The sequence below is a fragment of the Theropithecus gelada genome, chromosome 11 (genome assembly GCF_003255815.1).
Source record: "Theropithecus gelada isolate Dixy chromosome 11, Tgel_1.0, whole genome shotgun sequence".
Lineage (NCBI taxonomy): Eukaryota > Metazoa > Chordata > Mammalia > Primates > Cercopithecidae > Theropithecus > Theropithecus gelada.
Genome location: NC_037679.1, coordinates 48,050,780 through 48,073,572, shown reverse-complemented (window position 1 = coordinate 48,073,572; position 22,793 = coordinate 48,050,780). Strand labels below are relative to the sequence as shown.

The window sequence follows — 22,793 nt, the reverse complement described above, 5'->3', positions numbered from 1 at the left end:
CCATAATGGTCAGGCTGGTATCGAACTCCTGACTTGAAGTGATCCATCCGCTTCAGCTTCCCAAAGTGCTGGAATTACAGTTGTAAGCCACCATGCCCAGCCTTAACCTCTTTTCTTCATAAATTTCCCAGTCTCAGGTAGTTCTTTACAGCAGTGTGAAAATGGACTAATAGACCGAGAATATAGAAACCTGCCTTTGACTTACGGTGAAAGGCCCATTTGGTGAGTAAGAAACCTTCAACTAACTTTTCATAAGCGCAGATTTATATGTTCTTAGTTTATTATAAGCTGGATAAAAAAACTTTTAGATTTTAGCCCTCATTTGTAAGGTTATGCTTGAAAACATTTTAATATAGACTGTATTTCTGAGATTTTCCATCCCACAAATGGTTAACATGAGAAAAAGTTTCTTCACCCTTGGTGGATTGTGAAACAAGCAATTTTCCTGCTCAGAGCCTCTCCACAATCAGTTTTGAATCACCAACAGTTATGTTGGCCTCCATTTCAAAGGTTTTATGTAAGCAGGGAGATTGGTGACAATCTGAAAAAAATCAAATATTATGGAGTGAATATTTTGTCTTGCCAAAATATAGCAACCATTTATTAACTATCTACTTCTTTGCTTTTTATTGAAGAAAATATGTATAAGATGAGACTTCTGAATTTAAAAAGCTCATAGTTATTATAATATGGTATGCATTTAAGATAATATGTGTGAAACATACAACAAAATACTCATTAAAGGTCCTGTAACTATTACTGTTAATATAATATTTATCACTGAAACAATATGCACATAAAGATTGCTATGGTATTATTTTTAAAAAGCTTTTTCTCCTGTAAGGATATCTTCTTATTAAGGGAGATGAGGAATTATTTTCTCTACATTTGACAGTAATTTTTTTGACTTATGTAATATGATGTAGCCAAATATTATAATCTCCAAGGGACTGGCTGAGTTGTATTGCTGTACAGTAATATGTGATAATAAATGTGTTTAAAAGAAAGGAATCAGAGTCTGATAATTTATTTTGCACATTGATCATCATCTGTTATGTATTTCCCTGGGCTAAAATGGATGGAGGGAGGGAAAGATTTGGCCACTGGAGATAACAAAAGATCATAAGAATTCAGCAGACTTTGAAAACCACTTATTCAAGAAGAAAATACAACGTTGTAAAGGAAACAATAGTTTCTTTAACTTAAAATACCATGAAATGAAAATATTATAAAGAGACAGTAATGTATCCAAATCTCTACCATGTAATAGCTGTAACAGATGCTTTCAGTAGATACTGCCTTCTCCACTTATGTCCACCTCCTTCCGGTTTCCATTTACCTGGTTGTGTAGGTACTAGCTGCTAAAGGCACACACCTGTATCCACTGCCATGGTTTTATACCTTGGTTTTCAGGAGATGCACAAGAGGCAGGTAGCCTCAGATTCATGATACAGAGGTGTGATAGCTTAGCCCTTGCATCAGTTCGTTCTCACACTGCTATGAAGAAATGCCAGAGACTGGGTAATTTATAAAGGAAAGAGGTTTAGTTGACTTACAGTTCTGCATGGCTGGGGAGGTCTCAGGAAACTTGCAATCATGGTGGAAGGTGAAGGGGAAACAAGCACCTTCTTCACAGGGTGGCAGAATGAAGTGAGTGCAAGCAGGAGAAATGCCAGATGCTTAAAAAACCATCAGATCTCATGAGAACTCACTCATTATCATGAGAACAGCATGAGGAAACTGCCCACATGGTCCAATTACCTTTACCTGGTCCCACCCTTGACAGGTAGGAATTATGGGGATTACAATTCAAAGTGAGATTTGGGTGGGGACACAGAGCCAAACGATATTAACCCTCTTGCCTTTAGGCAGTGCAGCCTCTGTGACACAATCTAGCTCAAGAACTCCATATAAAATCAGGAGACCAGACTTCTAAAAGCTCATTTTTTTGCCTTAGCTATTCCCCTACCTTATCTTGCTGTTTTCAAACCTTAGAGTTTTCCCTTAAAAGCAATTCCTCAAAAGATTATCCCTCAAAAAATACTTGTATAAGAATCCCTATTTCATACTCAGCTTGTGAAGCACCTGGCTAAAGACAATTACTAATATCACATACTTATTCTACTGTGCAGACAACAATTTGTTATTTTTAGTGATAAGACTGTGTTTTCTAGAACTGTTAATCTACCTTGACATTGCTACATAGACATCCATATTCATTTGTCACCACTTATTGGTTGTTTTATTCCTTATATTTATTAACTTCTCTAATAGATACTTTAATCAATGGAGATTCTACAATTTGGAGAAAACATATTTGCATAAGAGAAAAAGCTAACTGCTGAAGTTGTCAATTTTTGCCTAGCAAAGAATTTGAATACAGTGGAGACAGCGTGGGATTTGGAGCCAGAAAGACTTAGGTGTTAATCCTGGCTGTTCAATCACTTATTAGCCATGTGACCTTGGTCTAATCACATAGATTTTCTGAGCCTCCATTTAATTTCATGGAATCACAATGTCAATGCCATTTCATTGTTGTGATGAGTAACGTCATGATAATGTAGATTAAATACTTGGACTAGATAATGTAGATTAAATACTTGGACTAGTGCCTGGCACACAGCAGTTGCTCAGCGAAAGTTATTTTTGGCAATGGAAAATGGTTTAAATACATATGTGAGCAAATCAGTTAATTAAGCTTGAGTTTATCACTCACTCTGTTTCCAACTTTCCTAACTGATGATGGGTGCCTCCTTTAGTAGCATTCAAACAGTGCCTGTTTAGCCTAAACTCCAATGTACACATGAATATCCTAAGTGGAGCCAGGCAGTCCAACTGATGAAATGGAAAAGAAAATAGTGGTACAGAAGCCCCCAAAATGTAGAAGTTCTAGACCAAAAGAAGTTTTAAACCAGTGATGCATGGGGAAATCTGTCATTCAAATAAGTTTTGACCTACAAAGTAACCGCAAAGAAAAATAAGACATCTTAGCTAACACTAAACACTGGAGGAGTCTACCTAAAGTCTAGATGTGACTTCTTTTGAAAAAGCACAGGTCTTCATTCCTATGTAACAATGCTGGGCAAGAACCAAGTAAAGCTTTTTGTTTCTTTGGGTAGAACATGTGCCCTCTAGTTTTTCATTTAGGATAACCATATGATTTATCACAAAATTAGGGTACATTGAAAATGATAGGTGTAGTGTCAATAATTATGCCAGAACAACAGGCATACATCAGATCTGGCTCTAGGCAAATTGAGACAAGAGCCACCATAGCCGGAGTCCCATCCACTCCCTAGTGCTTCTCAGAGTCAGTCACTGTACTGTACAAGTTGTCTTGCACCTGTAAGTACTGTGGAACTGTCTTTAAGAGCATCTGGGTTTTTTAGTGAGTCTAGAAATCAGTTAATTAATTTCTTGCATTCTGCATTCTCATAAGTGAATTTCTACTAAGTAAAAAGTACCTCTAATAAAGTCTGACTAGTATATCCAAGATGATATACAGTGTTCAAATAGTTATGTTTTTCTCTACAGCTTTCTTTGAGTTCAAAATACTTATATATTTAGAAGATTTTTTAGAGACTTGGACATAAGGAAAGCAGTGACAAAAATTAACTCAGTTTCAAAATTACTGGGATGTCAATAAATTTCTACAAGTCAACGAGGGTTGTGAATTTTGTTTGGAGAAAACATTTGCTGTGCATAGTGAAGCATATTTTCCAAGGAGCAATTGGTGATTGGTGACCAGAGAAAAATGACACATATGTGAGATAGAGTTGGAGGCATGAAAACGACCAGCTTAAGAGAGAAATAATGCAAGCCTATTTAAAATGGACAGCAGGCTTTGCAATCTGTTGCACTGGAGTTTTGGGGACTTACCACAGACAGTGTTTGTTATTGCAGAACGTTTTGTTTCCCAGGAGGAAGGAAGATTAACCAAAAGAAATACAACATTAAAAAAAATACACAGATGATACAGCAGAATAAAGCCCTAGACTATAAACCACAAATGGCTCAATATATTTGTTTGGGAATTATTGGAGGGGTCCACCATCTAATGCTTCCATCCTAAGGATGTTTATTGAAAGAGAAGATTGAGTAAGCTTGCACTGAATTTTCGGCAAAGTTCCCACTAACACTACCCACAATCCTGACCCTCTTGTGGCTTCTTGGTCTTTTGGGAATTTTTTTTGGCATATTTTACCTCTTCCTAAAATCTGGCTTGCCTGTGGAATGTGTGTCAAGAAGCAGGCCTTATTTACTCATTGAGAAACTGGCCACTAGTGAGGAGTTGAGTATACCTGATGGGAAGGAAGGAGGAAGGGCCACATGCCCACCCACCCATCACATAGATGGCAATGCGCCATTTTGTTTTTAACATCACAATAGAAACCACATGGAAGGCAGATAGGCTAATTGATCCTTTGCCTAAAAGTCTTCTCTGCATCCCCCAAATTCCTTCATATTCAGAGATGCTTGAAATTCTTATCTCTCCCTTGAGATGACAGTCCCTAGGATTATTTTAAAACATTTCTGTTCTTTATTTCAACCACAATAGAGATGGTTAACTTGGGGTGTGAATAATGTTTTCTATGACATTTAACCTAGTTTCATAACTCAGTAACTACTTCCATTCTTATTTAGTCTTCCTGAAAGAGCAATTCTATAAAAGAAGGATTAAAGTATAAAACATTTAAAATAGGCCTATTTCATGCAAATGATAATGTTTGATGGCAGGAGTTAGTAGATAATTTTCCTTCAGATCCACATTTTGTTGTTTCAAATACCATTATAATGAAACCTAGAAGAATTCATCAGTTGACACTCCTATATGTGTTTAGTGGCCACTCTCATGCTGTACTTCATATTGCTCTCCACAAATATAACAATAATAGCAATAATAACAAAAACAAAGATACTGGAAATACATACATAATGATGTTGAAAATTCTAACTTATGAAATTAATAATTTTACACTGACTAGCTTATTATTGGCCCCTATCATATTATGTTATTGTGCAGTCATTATGATAATAGTTGATATTTATTGTGGGCTTACTTTGTAGCTGATGACTAAGTAAACATTTTACACATATTTGTACATTTAATTTATATAGCAGTCCTTTGAAGTTAGTACTCATAATATCTATTTTACAGATTTTAAATTGTGGTTTACAGAAGTAAGCAATTTATTTCAGGTCATGTAGCTTACCATTGACTGAGCAAAGACTGCAAATCTTACAGGTGCCTGACATTTAAGTCCAGGTTTTTCAATCAGTGCTATATTTCTTCTATCTTTCTTAGCCTCTTGGAAAAGACACATTCTTTTAAGTGCTTTTCCACTCGAATTTTAACTTCAACTAAATTCAACTAACATTTATTGAGCCCTTACAGCATTCCCGACATATAACCAAGATATGTGTCTTTACAGTGGCATTTTTACCTCTCTATCTTCAGTTCCCTCAAGGTAAATAAAGATAACAATACCCATTGTCAGGCTTCTGAGCCCAAGCCAAGCCATCGCATCCCCTGTGACTTGCACGTCAGCCCAGATGGCCTGAAGTAACTGAAGAATCACAAAAGAAGTGAAAATGCCCTGCCCCACCTTAACTGATGACATTCCACCACAAAAGAAGTGAAAATGGCCGGTCCTTGCCTTAAGTGATGACATTATCTTGTGAAAGTCCTTTTCCTGGTTCATCCTGGCTCAAAAACTCCCCCACTGAGCACCTTGTGACCCCCACTCCTGCCTGCCAGAGAACAGCCCCCCTTTGACTATAATTTTCCTTTACCTACCCAAATCCCACAAAACGGCACCACCCTTATCTCCCTTTGCTGACTCTCTTTTCAGACTCAGCCCGCCTGCACCCAGGTGATTAAAAGCTTTATTGCTCACACAAAGCCTGTTTGGTGGTCTCTTCACACGAACGTGCATGACACCCACCTCATAGGACTGTTGAATATGTTATCAAAAAGATAGCTATTATCAGCATCATCGTTATCATTATTAAAAAATAATTAATTTCCTGGTATAAGGTGGGTGATTAATAAATGTTGAGTGAATCAATGAACGAGTGAATGAAGTTGTCTATGAGATGGGGTCTTGTCTACAAGACATTAACAGTCTGGTGGTAGGAGCAACAGTCTGGCGGTAGAAACACTCAGATTGCTGTGCTTCAAAGGCATGAGTTTTATAATAATAAAACATCTAGGTTCTATTGGTACAGAAATGAGCAACTAATTAAACTTGGGAAGGAATTATAAGGCAGAATATTCAGGAAGGCTTCACAGAAGCAGGAAAAGAAGAAAAGAAAAAAGGAAAGAAAGAAGGAAATATCACGGTGGTCCAAGGATTAGAGTCTGAGACAAGAAATAGGGCAACCAAATAGGAGATTATTGTTCTCCTTAGGACAAAAGATGGTAAAACTTGAGCTTGGCAGTGACAGTGAATGAAAAGAAAATGATGGAGTCCGGAAACATTGGAAAGGTTAGCAAGGCTTAATGACTGATTCAAGGCTGGAGGTGGGGGAGAAAGAGACAGAACTAGGTTTCTGGCTTGTTCAACTGATCGGATAATGATGATGTAGTTGAGATAGGAAACATCTGCTCCACAGTGTAATTCCAGGTGGTCTATTACCATCTTGATCCTTATTTTCCATGTCTGTGAATTTAAGATACTAATAGTCCTCGTCACATATAGTTGTGAGAATAATAAAGTGATATTACATGTGAACCACTTAGCACCATGTCTGGCACTTAGTAAATGCTCAATTCATAGCTCTCTTACCTTGTGTGAGATTGGCAGAAGGTGTAGAAGCAAATATGCTTAGCCCTGAAATAATTGAGATTGAGTTACTTATAAGCCATCTAAGTCAGTATGTAGAATTCCCAAAAGAACTCTGGTAATTTGTAAATTTAAGAATAAGAAGACTCACCCTTTTGGTTTGAAATGTGCTATGTTTAGAGATGCTTTAAACTTAATTAAAAGAGGTCATAAAATCACCATGACCCTTTCTGAGGTATGGTAACAAAATCTGTCAGTCAAGAATGACTGGGGAGGAGTCTCTGTTGCTTCCAGTAGACGACCTATTTAGGACTTCCATAGACATTCATAACTCTCTGTCTTTGAAAGCACACAGTGACTGCTTGCTTCCTTGAATACAATGGTCACCACCCAAACACAGAATACTGCCTTTCTTCCTCCAAATTGCACGTAAGAAGTCACAATCACTATTGACTTGCTTCATAGGGGGATAAAAGAGTTAAATCTACTTATTATTCCAGCTTTAATGTGCTATTTTAGACATGCTCAACATACTATTTTGTATTTGAGCACTCCTATTTAATCTGTAGCCATTTCCCCTTTTTTCTGTGTATATGTTCAAATGTTTCATATTAGCTTCTTAGTTTAATGTTAGCATTAAAATTTCTTACAGTATTGGTTTTTAAAATAGCCTATGGTCTTTGGCTCTTTATTGATAAAAGGACATTAACTCTATCCTATTCCCTAATGGGATTTGTCTTCTACTCATCAGAAACTAGGATTTTGTGGAATTTTTGACAATGTATTTTAAGAGTAAAGGAATAGAAAAGATGAATTTCTTTTTCATGTTAAGTCCAACTAACCACTTAGCACTCAGTCTCATATGAAAAGGAAATTTGTGCTATCCAATGGCTAACCATCTGCAAAATCAGTGAAATATCTAGCTCTTGGATTTTTGTCATTTTTTCCATGTGTCCAAGGGATGAACCTGGCATGGGAACAGACAAAAGCTAAGCTGGGGCCTGATGCAGTGGCTCATGCTTATAATCCAGCACATTGGGAGGCCGATGGGAGAATCGCTTGAGCCAAGGAGTTGAAGACCAGCCTGAGCAATGTAGGGAGAACCTTGTCTCTACAAAAAAATATAAAATAATAAGCCGGGCATGGTAGCACATACTTGTAGTCCCAGCTACTTGGGAGGTTGAGGTGGGAGGATGACTTGCACCTGGGAGTTTGAGGCTGCAGTGAGCTAAGATGATCACACTAAGACACTGTAGCCTGGGTGACAGAGTGAGACCCTGTCTAAAAAAAAAAAAAAAAAAAAGATAAGAAAAGCCAAGCTGGGATAAACAAGAGATTGCCTTATGTCTGTGTGATTTGAGATAAGTACCACCAACCAGATGCCACTTTACCCAGGTCAGAGACAGGATTTTTGTCATTTTTTAAAAAACAGATATCCTAACTTATATATTAACTTTAATTTCTAAGATATCATGTAGGCATGTAAATGTATTCTTTTTTTTTATCATTATGCAGACTAACTCAAACCGTAAAATGTATAATGCAGTTTCTTCATGAGACAATGAGAAGCACATTTTTTGTTTATTTGTTTGTTTTTAGATAAAATCATGGACCTTCTGTGGAAAGTGAAGAAGAAATATTTCTTTTTCTTTTTTTTTTTTTTTGAGACGGAGTCTGGCTCTGTAGCCCAGGCTAGAGTGCAGGGGCAGGATCTCCGTTCACTGCAAGCTCCGCCGCCTCCCGGGTTCACGCCATTCTCCTGCCTCAGCCTCCCTAGAAGCTGGGACTACAGGCGTGGGCCACCAGGCCCGGCTAGTTTTTTTGTATTTTTAGTAGAGGTGGGGTTTCACCCTGTTCGCCAGGATGGTCTCGATCTCCTGACCTCGTGATCCGCCCGCCTCGGCCTCCCAAAGTGCTAGGATTACAGGAAGAAGAAATATGCCTATGTTAGCAAAACATTTAGCACACACAAAAAATAATTTGAAGAACATTTTCAACTAAGGAATTTGGGACAGCAGATTAATGGTACAGCTTATTGATTCTTTGCCTGACACGCATTGTTTATGCAAAATATTGCCAGTAGACTCATATCTTAATTCATCCAATACCAATTGCAGCACAGATTGTTTATGTAACCTAAGATTGCTCTCTATAAGTGACTACTTTTCCTGAATTAGCATTTATGATGCAAACCACTTAACTATCCACAGTAAATAAGTGAACAGACATTTTAAACCTTCCTTTGCTATTATTTAACTTAGAGAATCAAATAAACTTCAAATTCATTTCAAGAAAACGAACACCATTGACTCTCTTCTGAAGTCTGTACTAAGGCACAAGAACAGAGTTTTGATTAGACTTCACACACTTTGATTATTTTAGAGTGCACATTTATTTTTTTGATTTATTTGTTATGTTGCAAAATACTTCATTGGAGATTTAAATTGGATTTCTTTTTTCTTTTTCCTTTTTATAACCAGAAAATTACCTTGCTGTCTTTAGCAGAGTAGGCTACCTTAAATTATTCTTTTTGTGACTGTTTCTACCTTTGATTTGTGCATGTGTGTGCATGCCTGCATATGCATAGGGCATAAGAAATTATACAGCTCCATGGGGCAATCAGAATTGCAATCCTAGGTAGCTTGGTATTGTAGTAAGGTATCCCAGGTTACCCTATTGCAGTGTTCCAAAAAAAAAGTATGTGATGACTCCTTTATGTTTCCAGAATAGACACCTTTGTGCAAGAAAGGGCACAATGTTTTCAGTTTGTAAATGGACACCTGAATTAATCCTGACATTCTCTGGCCAGCTGGCATTCTAAAGGATTGGCCTGAAAAAGTTATCAGTTAAAAGCTCTAACCTGAAGGGTCATTAAGGGCCCTATGCTAAGGTTGGCTTGGGAGAAAAATCTATGCTGCTGTAAAGAGTTCCAGATCCACTGGACATCAGCATTACCTCTGAGATCATAAAGCAGTTAGAACCAAAGGCAGTCCCAATTTTCTCTTCCTAGAATATGGAGGTCAGACTTACCAACCTCCTTGTTCCTTCTTGGACCACGGAGAGTGAAGATACTGGACTTCCCACTAATCTGGCAGGTGAGGACTTTGACTGGTTTTATACATATTTTTAGTAAGCAAAATTATAATGTAAAATTGGTGTAGCAATTCACAGCTACTGTATTTCAGGTGATTTCACCATTTTGCATGCTTTTGCAACATATACCAGCATTAAAGCACTACACTTTGGAGTTGGAGTCGATTGTATTTTTAGAGAATGGTCATCAACTACTGGGTGGATTTCTCTACAGAGTATGAACTTAATCATGGGTGATTTGGGGGATTACAGTGATGGTCAAGAGAATGAGCTTATTAAGATGTTATAGAACACTCTGACACCCTGGATAGCAGAGTAGTCAGATGGGAAGAGGTGGCCAATGCAGACAAGATTTTCCTAAAAATGAAAGTTTCTGCTTTATCTTCAGGGAACTACCTAAAAGAAGAACATTGTAACTAATCATTAGACACTATATTAATTTCTTAAAAGAAAAAATAAGATAAAATATTTAACTTCTTTACAGAGAAAGAATGGGGACATACCCTGTCAAATATCACCAGAATTCTTGGTCCTAGTGTATAAGAATATCCTTATGGACTCAAGACAAAGAAAGCTATCAGTGGCACGGGTATTGTGTAGGGCAAGTGGTTGGAAATGCTGTAGTAGAAGCCAGATAAAGAGTAGAAAGTGAGGGTATTTTCTTGTATACAAATTTTCATTTCTTATGAAAATACATTTTTCTCGGGTTTTCAGACTACTAAACTGTCTCCAGAGTGGCAAATAGCAGAATGAGAGACAGCTAACATGCTTAGTTGTTGTGTTCCAGAGGTGATTAAAATGCTTTGACAGACAAGGACAAAACTACTATAGCAGGATGTTTCAAAAAACAAAAAATATGTTTGGGAATACAGAACAATGACAGGCCATGCTGGTTAAATATTATCAGTATATATTAAAATTTTTAAAATATATAGATTCCCCCAATCTAGCAATTCTACTATTGAAAATGTATTCTGAAGAGGTAGAAACCCTGATATTGAAGAAAATATGTAAATGTAGAAAAAGATGGAAGAGAGATTTTGAGTTTTTAATCTATAGACATAAATATAGAGATGTCATGAGAGTATTGTTTGTAGTAGATTTTAAAAACCTGGAAAATTGAGAGCATTTATCAGCAGGGAAATGGTTGAATATATTTTGGTATCCATACTATGCAATATTATGTAAAATTAAAGGAATGAGTTACAACTATTTGCATTGTTCTAGATTTACAATGCATATAACCTGCAATGCGTATTACCTACTTTATTAGGTAAAAATAAAAGCAAATTGTAGGGTAATGTGTATGACATGATCCTTTTGCATTACATCGAAGTCAAAACTCTGTGTGTGTGTGTGTGTGTGTGTGTGTGTGTGTGCGCGCGCGCGCGCATGAGTACATTTACACATTTACATAAGAATGGGGAAGACATTGAAGGATACAACAGGGTGCTCTTACTGCTTACCTAAGTGGAGTAGGATTGGAAGAGAGTGAGGTGGGATCTGTAAAATAAATCTCTTATAATGACTTGTATTTGTTCAGAGATACTTTGTTATCAGAATTTTTAAATTCAGCCTCTTTAAAGTAAAAAACAAAATGAAATAAACAAAAACACGAAACAAAAGAACTCAAGAGAGATCTCAAAGTTTTTACTTTGTCAAAAGATAATTTTGAAAAAATGTTATCTGCTGTCAATATTGTTTTATAAAGAATAGATATTAATCACAAAAGGGGAAGAAGGACATGAGCTAACCTTGTTCTTTCTGAAAAAGGATAGTTGGACGTATATAACTGCACGTAATATCGCTCTTATTTTCTTCATTTCAGCACAATCCAGTGAAAAGCTGACCAAAGATCAAGTTTTTAATCCACTTATTTAGTGTAAAGCCCTGCACTCAATGTCAGGAGCCCGTTGCAGTCACTCACTCTCTCAGCTTTAGAAAACAACCTCTCTGGTTTGTCTTATTGGGAAGGTAAGTGGGTTTGATCAAACAATCTCTAAAGTCCCTTTGCCTTGGAAAAATCTATTATTTCTGATGATTCACTTCTTACTTTCCATAATTCCTGTTTTATTTATTTATTTAGCAAATACTTTCTGAGCATCTACATACATATATCAGGCATCAAGTTTGCCACTGGGAACGTCGTCATGACAGGGCAGGTGAGGTCCTTCCTCTTGCATTCTCTTGGGGAGACAACAAAGAGCATGCAAATAAGAGAATGGAGAAAGAACTACAGATTCTGGGGAGTGTTATGGAGGTAATCAATAGACAGATGTGATGGGGGTGAGCATAGAGGGGTAGAGAAAGGTAATCTGAGCTTCATTTTCATGGAAAGTCTTTCTGAGGATTTGAGATGAAACCTAAGGGTGAGTAGGCATCTGCCACATGGGGAGCTGTGTGAAGGACTCACCACACAGAGGTAACCGCAAGCACCAGGTTCATGAATTGATAAAGGATGTGGCTATTCCAAGGACAGAAAGGAGGCTGGAGAAGTTGAAGTGTAACGAGCAAATGGGGGAATGAAGGAGTAGGTAGTACAAAAAGAGGACGGAGATGTAGGCATCCAGGTGATGGAAGACCTAGGAAGCATTTGAATTTTCGTACACATGCAATGAGAAGTCATTGAAAGGTTTTCAGCAAGGAAACACTATGATTTGATTTGAATTTTACAAAGACCACCGGCTGCTATGTGAATAACAGATGGTTGGGATGCAGGAAGCAGGGAAAACAAAACTTGGAAGCTGTTGCAGTAATCCATGAAAGAAATGATGCTGCTTTGGACTGGGACCATGATGGGTGTTTTGGAGGTAAAATAGTCTAGAATTCCTGGATGAGATGCGAGAGATAAGAAGAAGGAAAGAGCCAAGGCTCACTCCAGTTCTGGGGTTGGGAAACTAGATAAAAAGTGGTACCGTTTATTGAGACAAGACTCAGAATGGAATGGGTTTTCTTTTTTTTTCCTTGGGTATGGGAATCAATAAATTAGTTTCAGCTGTGAGAAGTTGGGAGTGTCTAGTTATTTATCCAGGTGGAGATGTCAATCAAGTGGTTAAATATGAGACTCAGGCGGCTTAGGGGAGAAGTAATGGCTAGAGATAGACATTTTGAGGCTCATGAGCATATGAGTGGTATATAAGGTCACTTCAAGAGAAAAGAGGCTGTTAGGCTTCAGCCCTAGGCAGCTCAACATCTACAGTTGACTCCAGACCTCTCAACGAAGTTAATGAAGAAACAGTGACCAAAGAAGTGGCAAGAAAAACCCAGGGTGGCCTAGTATGTCTGTAATTTACTCTAAATACCTTAGCATAGACACTGTGATCATTAGTTGCCTCACTCAGGTGTTTACAAGGAACAGTAGGCTTAATATTTAATCGGAAGTGTTACAGTCCATGACATCTTTATTACGGTGACAGGAGAGGCTTTACTAATACTGGAAGTGGTATTTCATTATCACTAATGAAGTACCATAAAATTAGTAGTTCTTTAATTAGCTTATGTTTATAAATGACTTTTCATTATTGAAATTTGTTTTATTTAATATACATGAGCTGCTTCTCATATACAGGTTTACAAGGAATATATAATTTTGTACCTGGCACATAGAAGGTATTTAGTAATTGCTTTGGGGGTTTTGTTGTTATTGTTGTTGCCATTGTTGTTTTGTTTGTTTGTTTGCTTGATACAGGGTCTTGCTCTGTTGCCCAGGTTGGAGTGGAGTGGCATAATCTCAGCTTACTGCAAACTTTGCCTCCTGGGCTCAAGCAATAATAGCTGCTTTTGCTATTTTCATTCCCATAAATTATAGATTTCTCTAAAATTCCATATTTGCATATAATGTTTAAAAGTATTCCTTAACTTTTCTTTTTCTCTGGTATTCCTACTATGTCATTTACTTTCTTTTTAAGGCACTTAAAAAAAAACTTTTGCTCACAGCCTGGCACATAGAATACTGAATTAATGGTGGATCATCAGAATTTACAAAGGGTTTTAATAACATATTGAATGTTATTTCCTTTCAGGGATCTATTATTGAACACTTAAAAGAATGTTGGATGTTGATTCTGGCAGAAAGAAATAGAGTGAAGTAAAAGACCATGAAAAAAAAAAAAAGGAAAAATTGTCTGAGAAAGAGAGAAGAGAGGGCATAACTCACGTACATGCAAAATACGAAATATTTCTGTCGGTGGTGGTTTTTGCTACTGGACCACAAAAACGGATCGCATAGCTCCTTGGAGATCACTAGCTGGGATAAGGAAGATGGTTGCTGGTATGTAACCACACTAAAATATTGCCCCAAGATAGCTTTTTATGAACACTGTAGAAGATCCAATCATGGTGTGGTCTTGATTTGAACAGACTGCCCTAGAATGAGCATTGAAACAGTCCAAATATTATAGCCCGATTCATGTTCTGGCCTAAACTGCCAGTGCTAAAATACAAGCGAAGTACCCTGAATACCACAGAGTGGGCCCTTCAGATAACATTTTAGTGGTGGAAAATATAAACACATTTTTGCCCAAATTTCCATTGTGATAAAGGAAAATTTGCTGAGGAAACAGAGCTAATCCATAGAGAACTGTGAAACTAGTGAGAGATTCAGATTACCCACGAGTTTGTCTTTGAGCCAAAATAAATGCATTATTTAGAAGTTCTTTCCCATAGGTATCTAAGGGAAAGGGGGGAATTTTCACTGTGGTACAAATGCTTCATTTAGGGAAAGGATATCATGATCCTGATAAGAGAAAACATGTTCTCAATCTGGTCTCTACAGGATTTACATGAGATGAGTATACTAATACGTTTTTTTTTTTTTTTAACTGAAAACAACTCTTCACCCCAAACCAACTGTCTGCATGTTTTCTAATGAAGTAAAGTGATGTAAAGCAATGACTTAGCTGGACTAACTGCTCAAGTCTTTTTGTTGGATCTATTGGCAAGAATTTCTGTATAATAGTTTTTTATAAAATCATATTAAAATTTTAGACCATAAAAGTAAAGCGATTGAAACTATATGAATATCCTATGGACCCATTTAAACCTGTCTGCATCTTGTTGAAACAATCTGCTACTGCTGCTTTTTAGGTGTGGCCTAAAGTTGTATGCATATCAAGTCACAGATTCATTGGCAAAAGAGGAAGCAGTGGTATTTGTTTCCATTGGACAAACTTTATAGGTTCAGATTAGCACTCACTGACAAACTCAAAGGCAAAGGAAGAGTAAATGCTCTTTTGAAATGTAGACTTCCAGGAAGAAGGTCTAGTATAAACACTTACATACAATTTTAAGATTTATAAGATATTATTATTTTCACACATATATGCTTTACAAGACAGTCACTTCTGTAATACTATAGTTAGTTCCTATAGAGCCCTTATTGGATGGAGTTAGTGAGATGGTCATCTTCCTAAAGAGAAATATAGCCTGGGGCCGGGCACAGTGACTCATGCCTGTAATCCCAGCACTTTGGGAGGCCGAGGTGGCTGGATCACCTGAGGTCAGGAGTTTGAGACCAGCCTCGCCAACTGGTGAAACCCCATCTCTACTAAAAATACAAAAACAAACAAACAAAACAACAACAACAACAAAAAAACGATAGCTGGACGGGGTGGCGGGCACCTGTAATCCCAGCTGCTCAGGAGGCTGAGGCAGGAAAATCACTGGAACCTGGGAAGTGGAGATTGCAGTGAGCCGACATCACACTATTGCACTCCAGACTGGGCGACAGAGTGAGATTCCATCTCAAACAAAACAAAACAAAACAAAACAAAAAAACAGAGAGAGAGAGAGAGAGAGAATTGCGCACAGCCTGATGTGCAATTCTATGTCTCTGTGAAATATTCTCCAAAAGTCTCTTTCTCTGATCCCTTTGGGAAGCAGTACAAAGTGGTGGTTAGGAGTGCAGACCCCGAGGCACACTGTGTCTTCCTATCCCTTTCCATCTTTATGTCAAATGTCTATTCCTCCTTTCCATCTGCTCACTGTGTGATGTTGGTCAAATCACTCAATCTCTCTGTGCTTTATCTTCTTATCTATAAAATAAGAGTAACAATGACATTGAACTCTTAGAGCTGTTTTGGATTAAGTGAAGTCTATCCCCATAGGAATGTTGTTACAGTTGCTTTGATTTCTTTCCAACTAAGGTCTGCGAGCAGGAGACTACACCAAGGATCCCGAGGCAGAATCACCAGGAGGGAAGAATTTGGTTGAATTGCTGGTCTGGGCTCAACTTTTCAGTCTTGAATGTCATAAGAGTTGAATTTTTTCTCCTCTAGCATATGGCAAAGTTTAGATATATTTCAGATTTCAATTATCCTGAGACTTAGTAGCTCAACTTTGAGAAAATAAAAGCCAAGTAATGTGAAAGACAGAATCTATGAAATGGGAGCTGGCTAAACAGTGATGCCATGTGGCTATTAAAAAAAAAAAAGCAATGGTAGGCCGGGCGCAGTGGCTCACGGCTGTAATCCTAGCACTTTGGGAGGCCGAGACGGGTGGATCACAAGGTCAGGAGATTGAGACCATCCTGGCTAACACGGTGAAACTCCATCTCTACTAAAAATACAAAAATTAACCGGGTGTGGTGGCGGGCGCCTGTAGTCCCAGCTACTCGGGAGGCTGAGGCAGGAGAATGGTGTGAACCTGGGAGACAGAGCTGGCAGTGAGCTGAGATCGCACCATTGCACACTCCAGCCTGGGTGAGAGAGTGAATGGTAGCCAAACAATAATCAGAGTCTGCATTTCTCACCAATTTTACTAACAGTTCTACACACCTCTCTTATTAGTACAACAACATGAATTTAAGCCCACAGTCATTCCGTCCACATAATAACTATTAGATTATAATACCAGTAGCTTATTGTTTTACAATACCAATATATTCACTGAAAAAAATCAGAAAAAAAAAAAACCTCAGAAATTTCAAGCCAGTTTCTCATCAGTCCAAAGGAAACTGAGAACACTGATATTCGCTAATTTCATTCAATATACACTAAAACATATGGACATATATAAAAGAGAATTGGGAGCCAGACATGGTGGCTCATGCCTATAATCCCAGCACTTTGGCATGCCAAGGAGGGAGGATCACTTGAAGCCAGAAGTTTGAGACCAACCTGGGCAACATAATGAGACACCCATCTCTACAAACAATTGAAAAAATTAGCCAGGTGTGTTGTCACACACCTGTAGTTCCAGCTACCCGAAAGACTCAGGTAGGAGGATCACTTGAGCCCAGGAGGCTGAGGCTGTAGTGAGCTATGACTGTACCATTGCACTCCAGCCTGGGCAACAGGCTTCCTCTTTTTTTCTTATCTCAAAAAAAGAGAAAATAACAGAAAAGGAAAGAGAATTGAGGTTGTGTTAATTCTTTGTCTAAATATGGATCCAGCTAAGTTGTGGGGGAAAGGTTTGCTTTTCTTTGGAATTATAAACTAAAAAATTTTGAGGAATTATTTTCATAGATTGATAACCTGTAGGTGATATAGGCATTTCATTTGTATAAATGTATCAACAATATATGCGTTTATAAAATGTCTTTATTCTAAAATACTTTCCAATTGGCTAGCTATATTTTTATTCAAACATTAATATCATAGTTAACATACACATTTTTAAAAGCACTTATTGACTTCTAAAAGTTGTGGAATGGATACAATATTTTAAAAATCTTTCTTCAGCTGGGTAGATAAAAATGTGTTTCAAAGTTCATTTGGAAGTGTATATAAATGAGAATATCCAAATGTTTTTGGAAAAGAAGACTTGCTATCTAGATATCTAAATGTGTTACAAAATTGTAGGAGTTCAAAAGAATGGCATTGGCATAGAAACAGATTAATAAAGCACAGAAACCAAGAAACACATTTTTGCCTGTTCAAGAATTTGACTATAATTAAACTTGCATTTCAAATCAGTGAAATATAGAAGTATTATTAAACAAATAGCACTGGGAAAATTGGTTATTCATTTAAAATGAATATTAGACCTCTAATTCATATCTTGCATAAATACATTCCAGATGCATTACAAAGTGAAACAATTTTTAATTGAAAGAGTATGTTAGCAGAAATATAGAAAAATAATGTTATAACCTCTAGAGGTTTCTAGCTAAGAAGCAAAATCCAGAAGCCAGAAAGGAAAATGTTGGCATTTATGTTGAAATATAAATACTTCTTTAATTAAAGCCATCATAAGTAAGTTACACAATAATCAGCAGTCTGGAAAAAAAACTTGCCAAACACAACTAAAAATAATTAATACCCAGAATATGTAAACATATCAGCAAGAAAAACTAAACAATTTATAGAAAGTTTGTGAAAAGACAGAAGAAAACAGTTGGCCAAAACAGACGTGTGAAAAAACGATTCCTAGACTTAGTCATAATAGAGATATGTACATAAGATTATATATTCAAATAGAATAAATTTAAAAATCAGTAAAAATCTGCATAGAAGATACACCAAAACAATTCCTCTCACACTCTTTTTGTGGAACTTGGTAAAGCATTTTTACAAGGCAATTAGAAAATATCTTTCAAAATAAAAATAACACATCATCTACTCAAGACTTTCACTTCTAGAAATCTATCCAAAAAATAATGCTTATAACATGAACACAAATACATTTCTTTAAAGATATCATTTTTTGTTGAAGGATTTTTTGGGTAATATTGAAATTTTGGAAAATAACTCTATAAAGACAGGGGTAGTTTCAGCTATAATTGACAGAAAAACCCAAAACAGCAGTGGCTTATAAACATGATAGAAGTTCATTTCTCTTTCATGTAAGTTCCTAGTGTGAAAACTCCATGATTCTCAGAGATCTGTCTTTCTTTTTGCTCTGCCACCCTCTATAAGTGGGGTTTACCTGTGGTCCAGTGCAACTGCTCCAGCTTCAGTCATCTGATCCATGTTTGAGTTAGCAGACAAGGGAAAAGAAGCCCTCTCCCTTCGAGAACATTTATTTGATTGTTCTTCACATCACTTTACTTACATTCCATTGGTCAACACTTATCCACAGACACAAGGCCACACCTAGATTCAAAGAAAACTACAGAATTTAATTGTTATTATTGGAGACCATGTGCCCAAATAACATTTGAAGGTCTATTTCTGAGCAAGCGGGAAAAGTTGATTTTGTGGGACAACTCATAGTCCCTCCCACAATCTAGCCATTTGCCTCTCCCAATATTCAACCATACCATTCTTCTGACACATAGAACCCAGTCATGCCTCTTGTAAAATAGACAGTTCCAAAGTCCCACACAAAGATCACTGCAGTGTCTCTAGATTATGTGTAGTCTTGTGGTCTGGCAGTTGCTAAAATTAAAAGCGAACAATCTGTCCCCAGACATACCCAACCTATCATGGTGCAGCTGGAACAGGATAAACAGAATAAAAGTTCTCATTTGGAAAAGAGGAAAATGAGAATCATGCAGTGTTACTAGGGCCTTAGCGATGATAAAGTTCTCTCTGATGGTAAGCTTTTGGGTTCCTGCTATGGCTTCTGTTACTGCTGTCTTTTGCTGTAATGACTGATTTACAGTCTTACTAATAACTGCTTCAATGTCAGGGTTAAAATAATTGACCTTCTCAACTCTTCAAGGAATCACACTACTGTAATCTCAGTCACCCTAGATTGTAGAACTAGGCAGAGAGCTTCTCACTGGCTGGTGTTAGACTGTCTACATGAACATTATTGTAGAATTTTGTTTACAAGTGAAAAAGGCAATCAACACACCTCAATCTTATGTATTGTCTCTACCACTTCCCCTAATGCTACAGTCATTGTTGGCACTTACTCTTTCATCCAGGGTACCTCAGGGAACAACTGTATTAATTTTTTACCATCAAATAACAAAGTACATCATTGTTTCAGAATGCAACACGTGAGTCCTCTTCATCTTCCACTTGATAAGCCAATGCAAAATATATGACTTCTGTTGCATGCAGCTCTCAGTTTCTGTTTCAAAATTCCTTTGCGCTGTGTTTAATTATAGATGGCAGAAACTACTCTTAGCTAGTTTAAGCTGAAAAGAATTTAGTTCAGGAAATTAGGTACTTCACTGGAAGGGCTTTAGAAACAACCTTTATGCTGAGTCTATAGAAATGAGACTATTCTGAAGCTAGGCATGAAATGAGAGGTATTCTGAAGCAAGGTATCAGGCTCAGTAATTTCTGTTTCATAAAAAACAAATACTGCTGCAACCAAGCTCATTAGCAGAAACAGAAGAAGTACCAGATTGCATGCCCGATATATGATTATATCTGCTCATTGAATGCTAAGCCTGTTTGGAACCTGAACTGTAGAGAAGTCTGAGAAAAGTAGTATAACTTTTCAGCCTTTGTCATTTAGTAAGCATGTTCTAAGTTGCTTGAAATGGACTGAAGTAAGTCAATGCATAATATTTGCCACAGGACCTAAAAGTCCATCTTTGGTAAATAAACTAAATAAATAATGGAACATTAATGTTAAGAAATATTAAGAAGTTGTTAAAAAGAGTATGTACAATGGAAACAGACAAACTTATAGTCAATATGTCAAGGCTAAAAAAATTGTCAAAGCTGAGATAGCTGGAAACTATTAGACAATATTTTATACAAGGAGAAGCTATTAGGAAATTGCCGTCCAGGTGTGGCGGCTCACGCCTGTAATCCCAGCACTTTGGGAGGCCGAGGCAGGTGGATCACGAGGTCAGGAGATGGAGACCATCCTGGCTAATGCGGTGAATCCCCGTCGCTACTAAAAGTGGTGGCGGGCGCCTGTAGTCCCAGCTGCCCCGGAGGCTGAGGCAGTAGAATGGCGTGAACCCAGGAGGCGGAGCTTGCAGTGAGCCGAGATTGCACCACTGCACTGTAGCCTGGGCGACCTCAGCCTCCTCAGTAGTTGGGACTACAGGTGCGCATCACCACGCTAGGCTAAATTTTTTAAATTATTTCATAGAGATGGGGTTTTATCATGTTGCCCAGGCTGGTCTACAACTCCTGGGCTCAAGTGATTCTCCCACCTTGGACTCTCAAAGTGCTGGCGTTACAGGTGTGAGCCACCACCCACAGCCTATTACTCATTTTTAAATGAAACCATTTAAAAATAATAATAATAATTAGGTGGGTGGTATAGGGGGAGTAAGCTGGGGTAGTTAACGATTTTGTTTCAGATTTATTGGTTTGAAACCATCTTGTTAAACATTTAGTTTCCTTTACCCTGATAATTTTTTCCTTAACTATGTTTTTAAAGTTTTTGATGTTTAAGGGTGTCAGATAGCATAAAACAAAGCCTTTATACCACAGGATTTTGATGCAAAGACATTGCAATTACTGCCCTGCCTCCATAACATGTCCCACTTTTCCTCAAGAAGTTTCTCTTATCCAGGGTTATAATTCATAGAAAATGAAAATTTGGAATAAATATAGTTTCTTTTTCCACTCTACGTTCTCTGCATTCATCACTATTATGCTGTGTCCAGCTGAATTTATGTGATAGTGCTCCTTATTTCTGCTATGCTTTAGCCACACCTCAAAATCTGACCATTTCATTCAAGATATTTGAATAAGACTAGCACTTTTAGAAAGATTAGCTCTCTTCTCAAACTCTGAAAAATTATATGCCAGCTTTAAGTTTTGCTCAGTTTGGGCCAATTTTCATGTAGTTGGCCAGAGCACTTTGTACATTTTAATGTGTAGCTATTTCCTCCTTCATTGAGGACAATATAAATTTTCCTTCTATTTTTCATTTATTTCTAGTTTCAGTGGGTTCTGACCAAAGGAACCAAAATAAAATTGTCTCTGTCAATTTTCGTATTTTTAAAAAATTAACCAACTTCATATGAAGAAAAACAGAAGCAAGAAATGAATTTACACGTTAAATATACACGTAGGGAACAGTCCTCCAAATTAGTTTAATTTCCTCTTAGTTACATCCACCTCAGCTTACATTGCTTAGCTATAAAGTGTTTATTTAGATTTACTCTAATCCAAAGCTTCCACGAACAGAAGATACCTTTACAATGATCAAAACCAGCAACCAGGCCATTTCCAGAAAGTAGTTCCAGCAGAGATCCAGTTCTTATAAAGCTGAAACTAAGTGAAGAATACATGTTAAAACCTTAGTGTTTGAGTAACAAACCAGCTTTACAGGTATCACTTTTATTTCATCCTATATTGTTAGTTTGAGACTGATTCTTAAGAAATATTTTTATCAGTATGTGCCAAAATAAGTAAATATACCCTTGAAATGATGATATAACTCATTTATTTGAGAAGCTAATCAAATAATCAGATTCAGTTATTTCCAAATCTAGATAATTTACGTAAACCCAATATAACTCATTTTTTGAAAAATGACTGATCTTACCATTTCTATCATCTACTTTCCCTTGTGGGTGCACTTATTTGCCTTTGTAGGCACTCAGGAACACAGTATGAAAGAGCAGTCAACATCTAAAATGTTTGTTGGGAAAAAAAAAAAAAAGGAGAGTAGTGGAGGATCTCAACTTGGCTATTAAATGTTTGGTCCATAAATGACACACATCACTTTTGCTTATATCATTGTCAGAATTGGTCACGTGGTTCTGATGGTAGTGGCTGCTGCCATCACACCAGCTGCAGAAGGGAGGCTCCACTGTGGCCGCACACTCCATGGGACCCATGAGAGTCCCGCCCCTTTTGAGCGGGGGCAGGAGCTCCCTAGGTACACTACAACTGCCCAAGCCATGGCTGCAGACCCAGGCCTCTTGCTCTGTGGAGCAGGCAGGAGCCCCACCCTCCTGGGCGGAGCTATAGCTGTCCATTTTTGCTTTGGTTGCCTATGCTTGTGGGGTATTTCTTCATAAAATTGTTGTTTAGAACAATATCCTGGATGGCTTCCCCAATGTTTTTTTTTAGTAGCTTCATTGTTTGAGGCCCTACATTTAAGTGT

General features: G+C 37.4%; 1 non-coding gene across 1 annotated transcript; it reads right to left on the bottom strand.

Moving 5' to 3' along the window:
* Nucleotides 1-8,058: 8,058 nt before the first annotated feature.
* On the bottom strand, nucleotides 8,059-8,190 carry LOC112635697. The gene has a single exon (XR_003122031.1). It is a non-coding gene; the product is annotated as a small nucleolar RNA SNORA48 (small nucleolar RNA).
* Nucleotides 8,191-22,793: the final 14,603 nt, after the last annotated feature.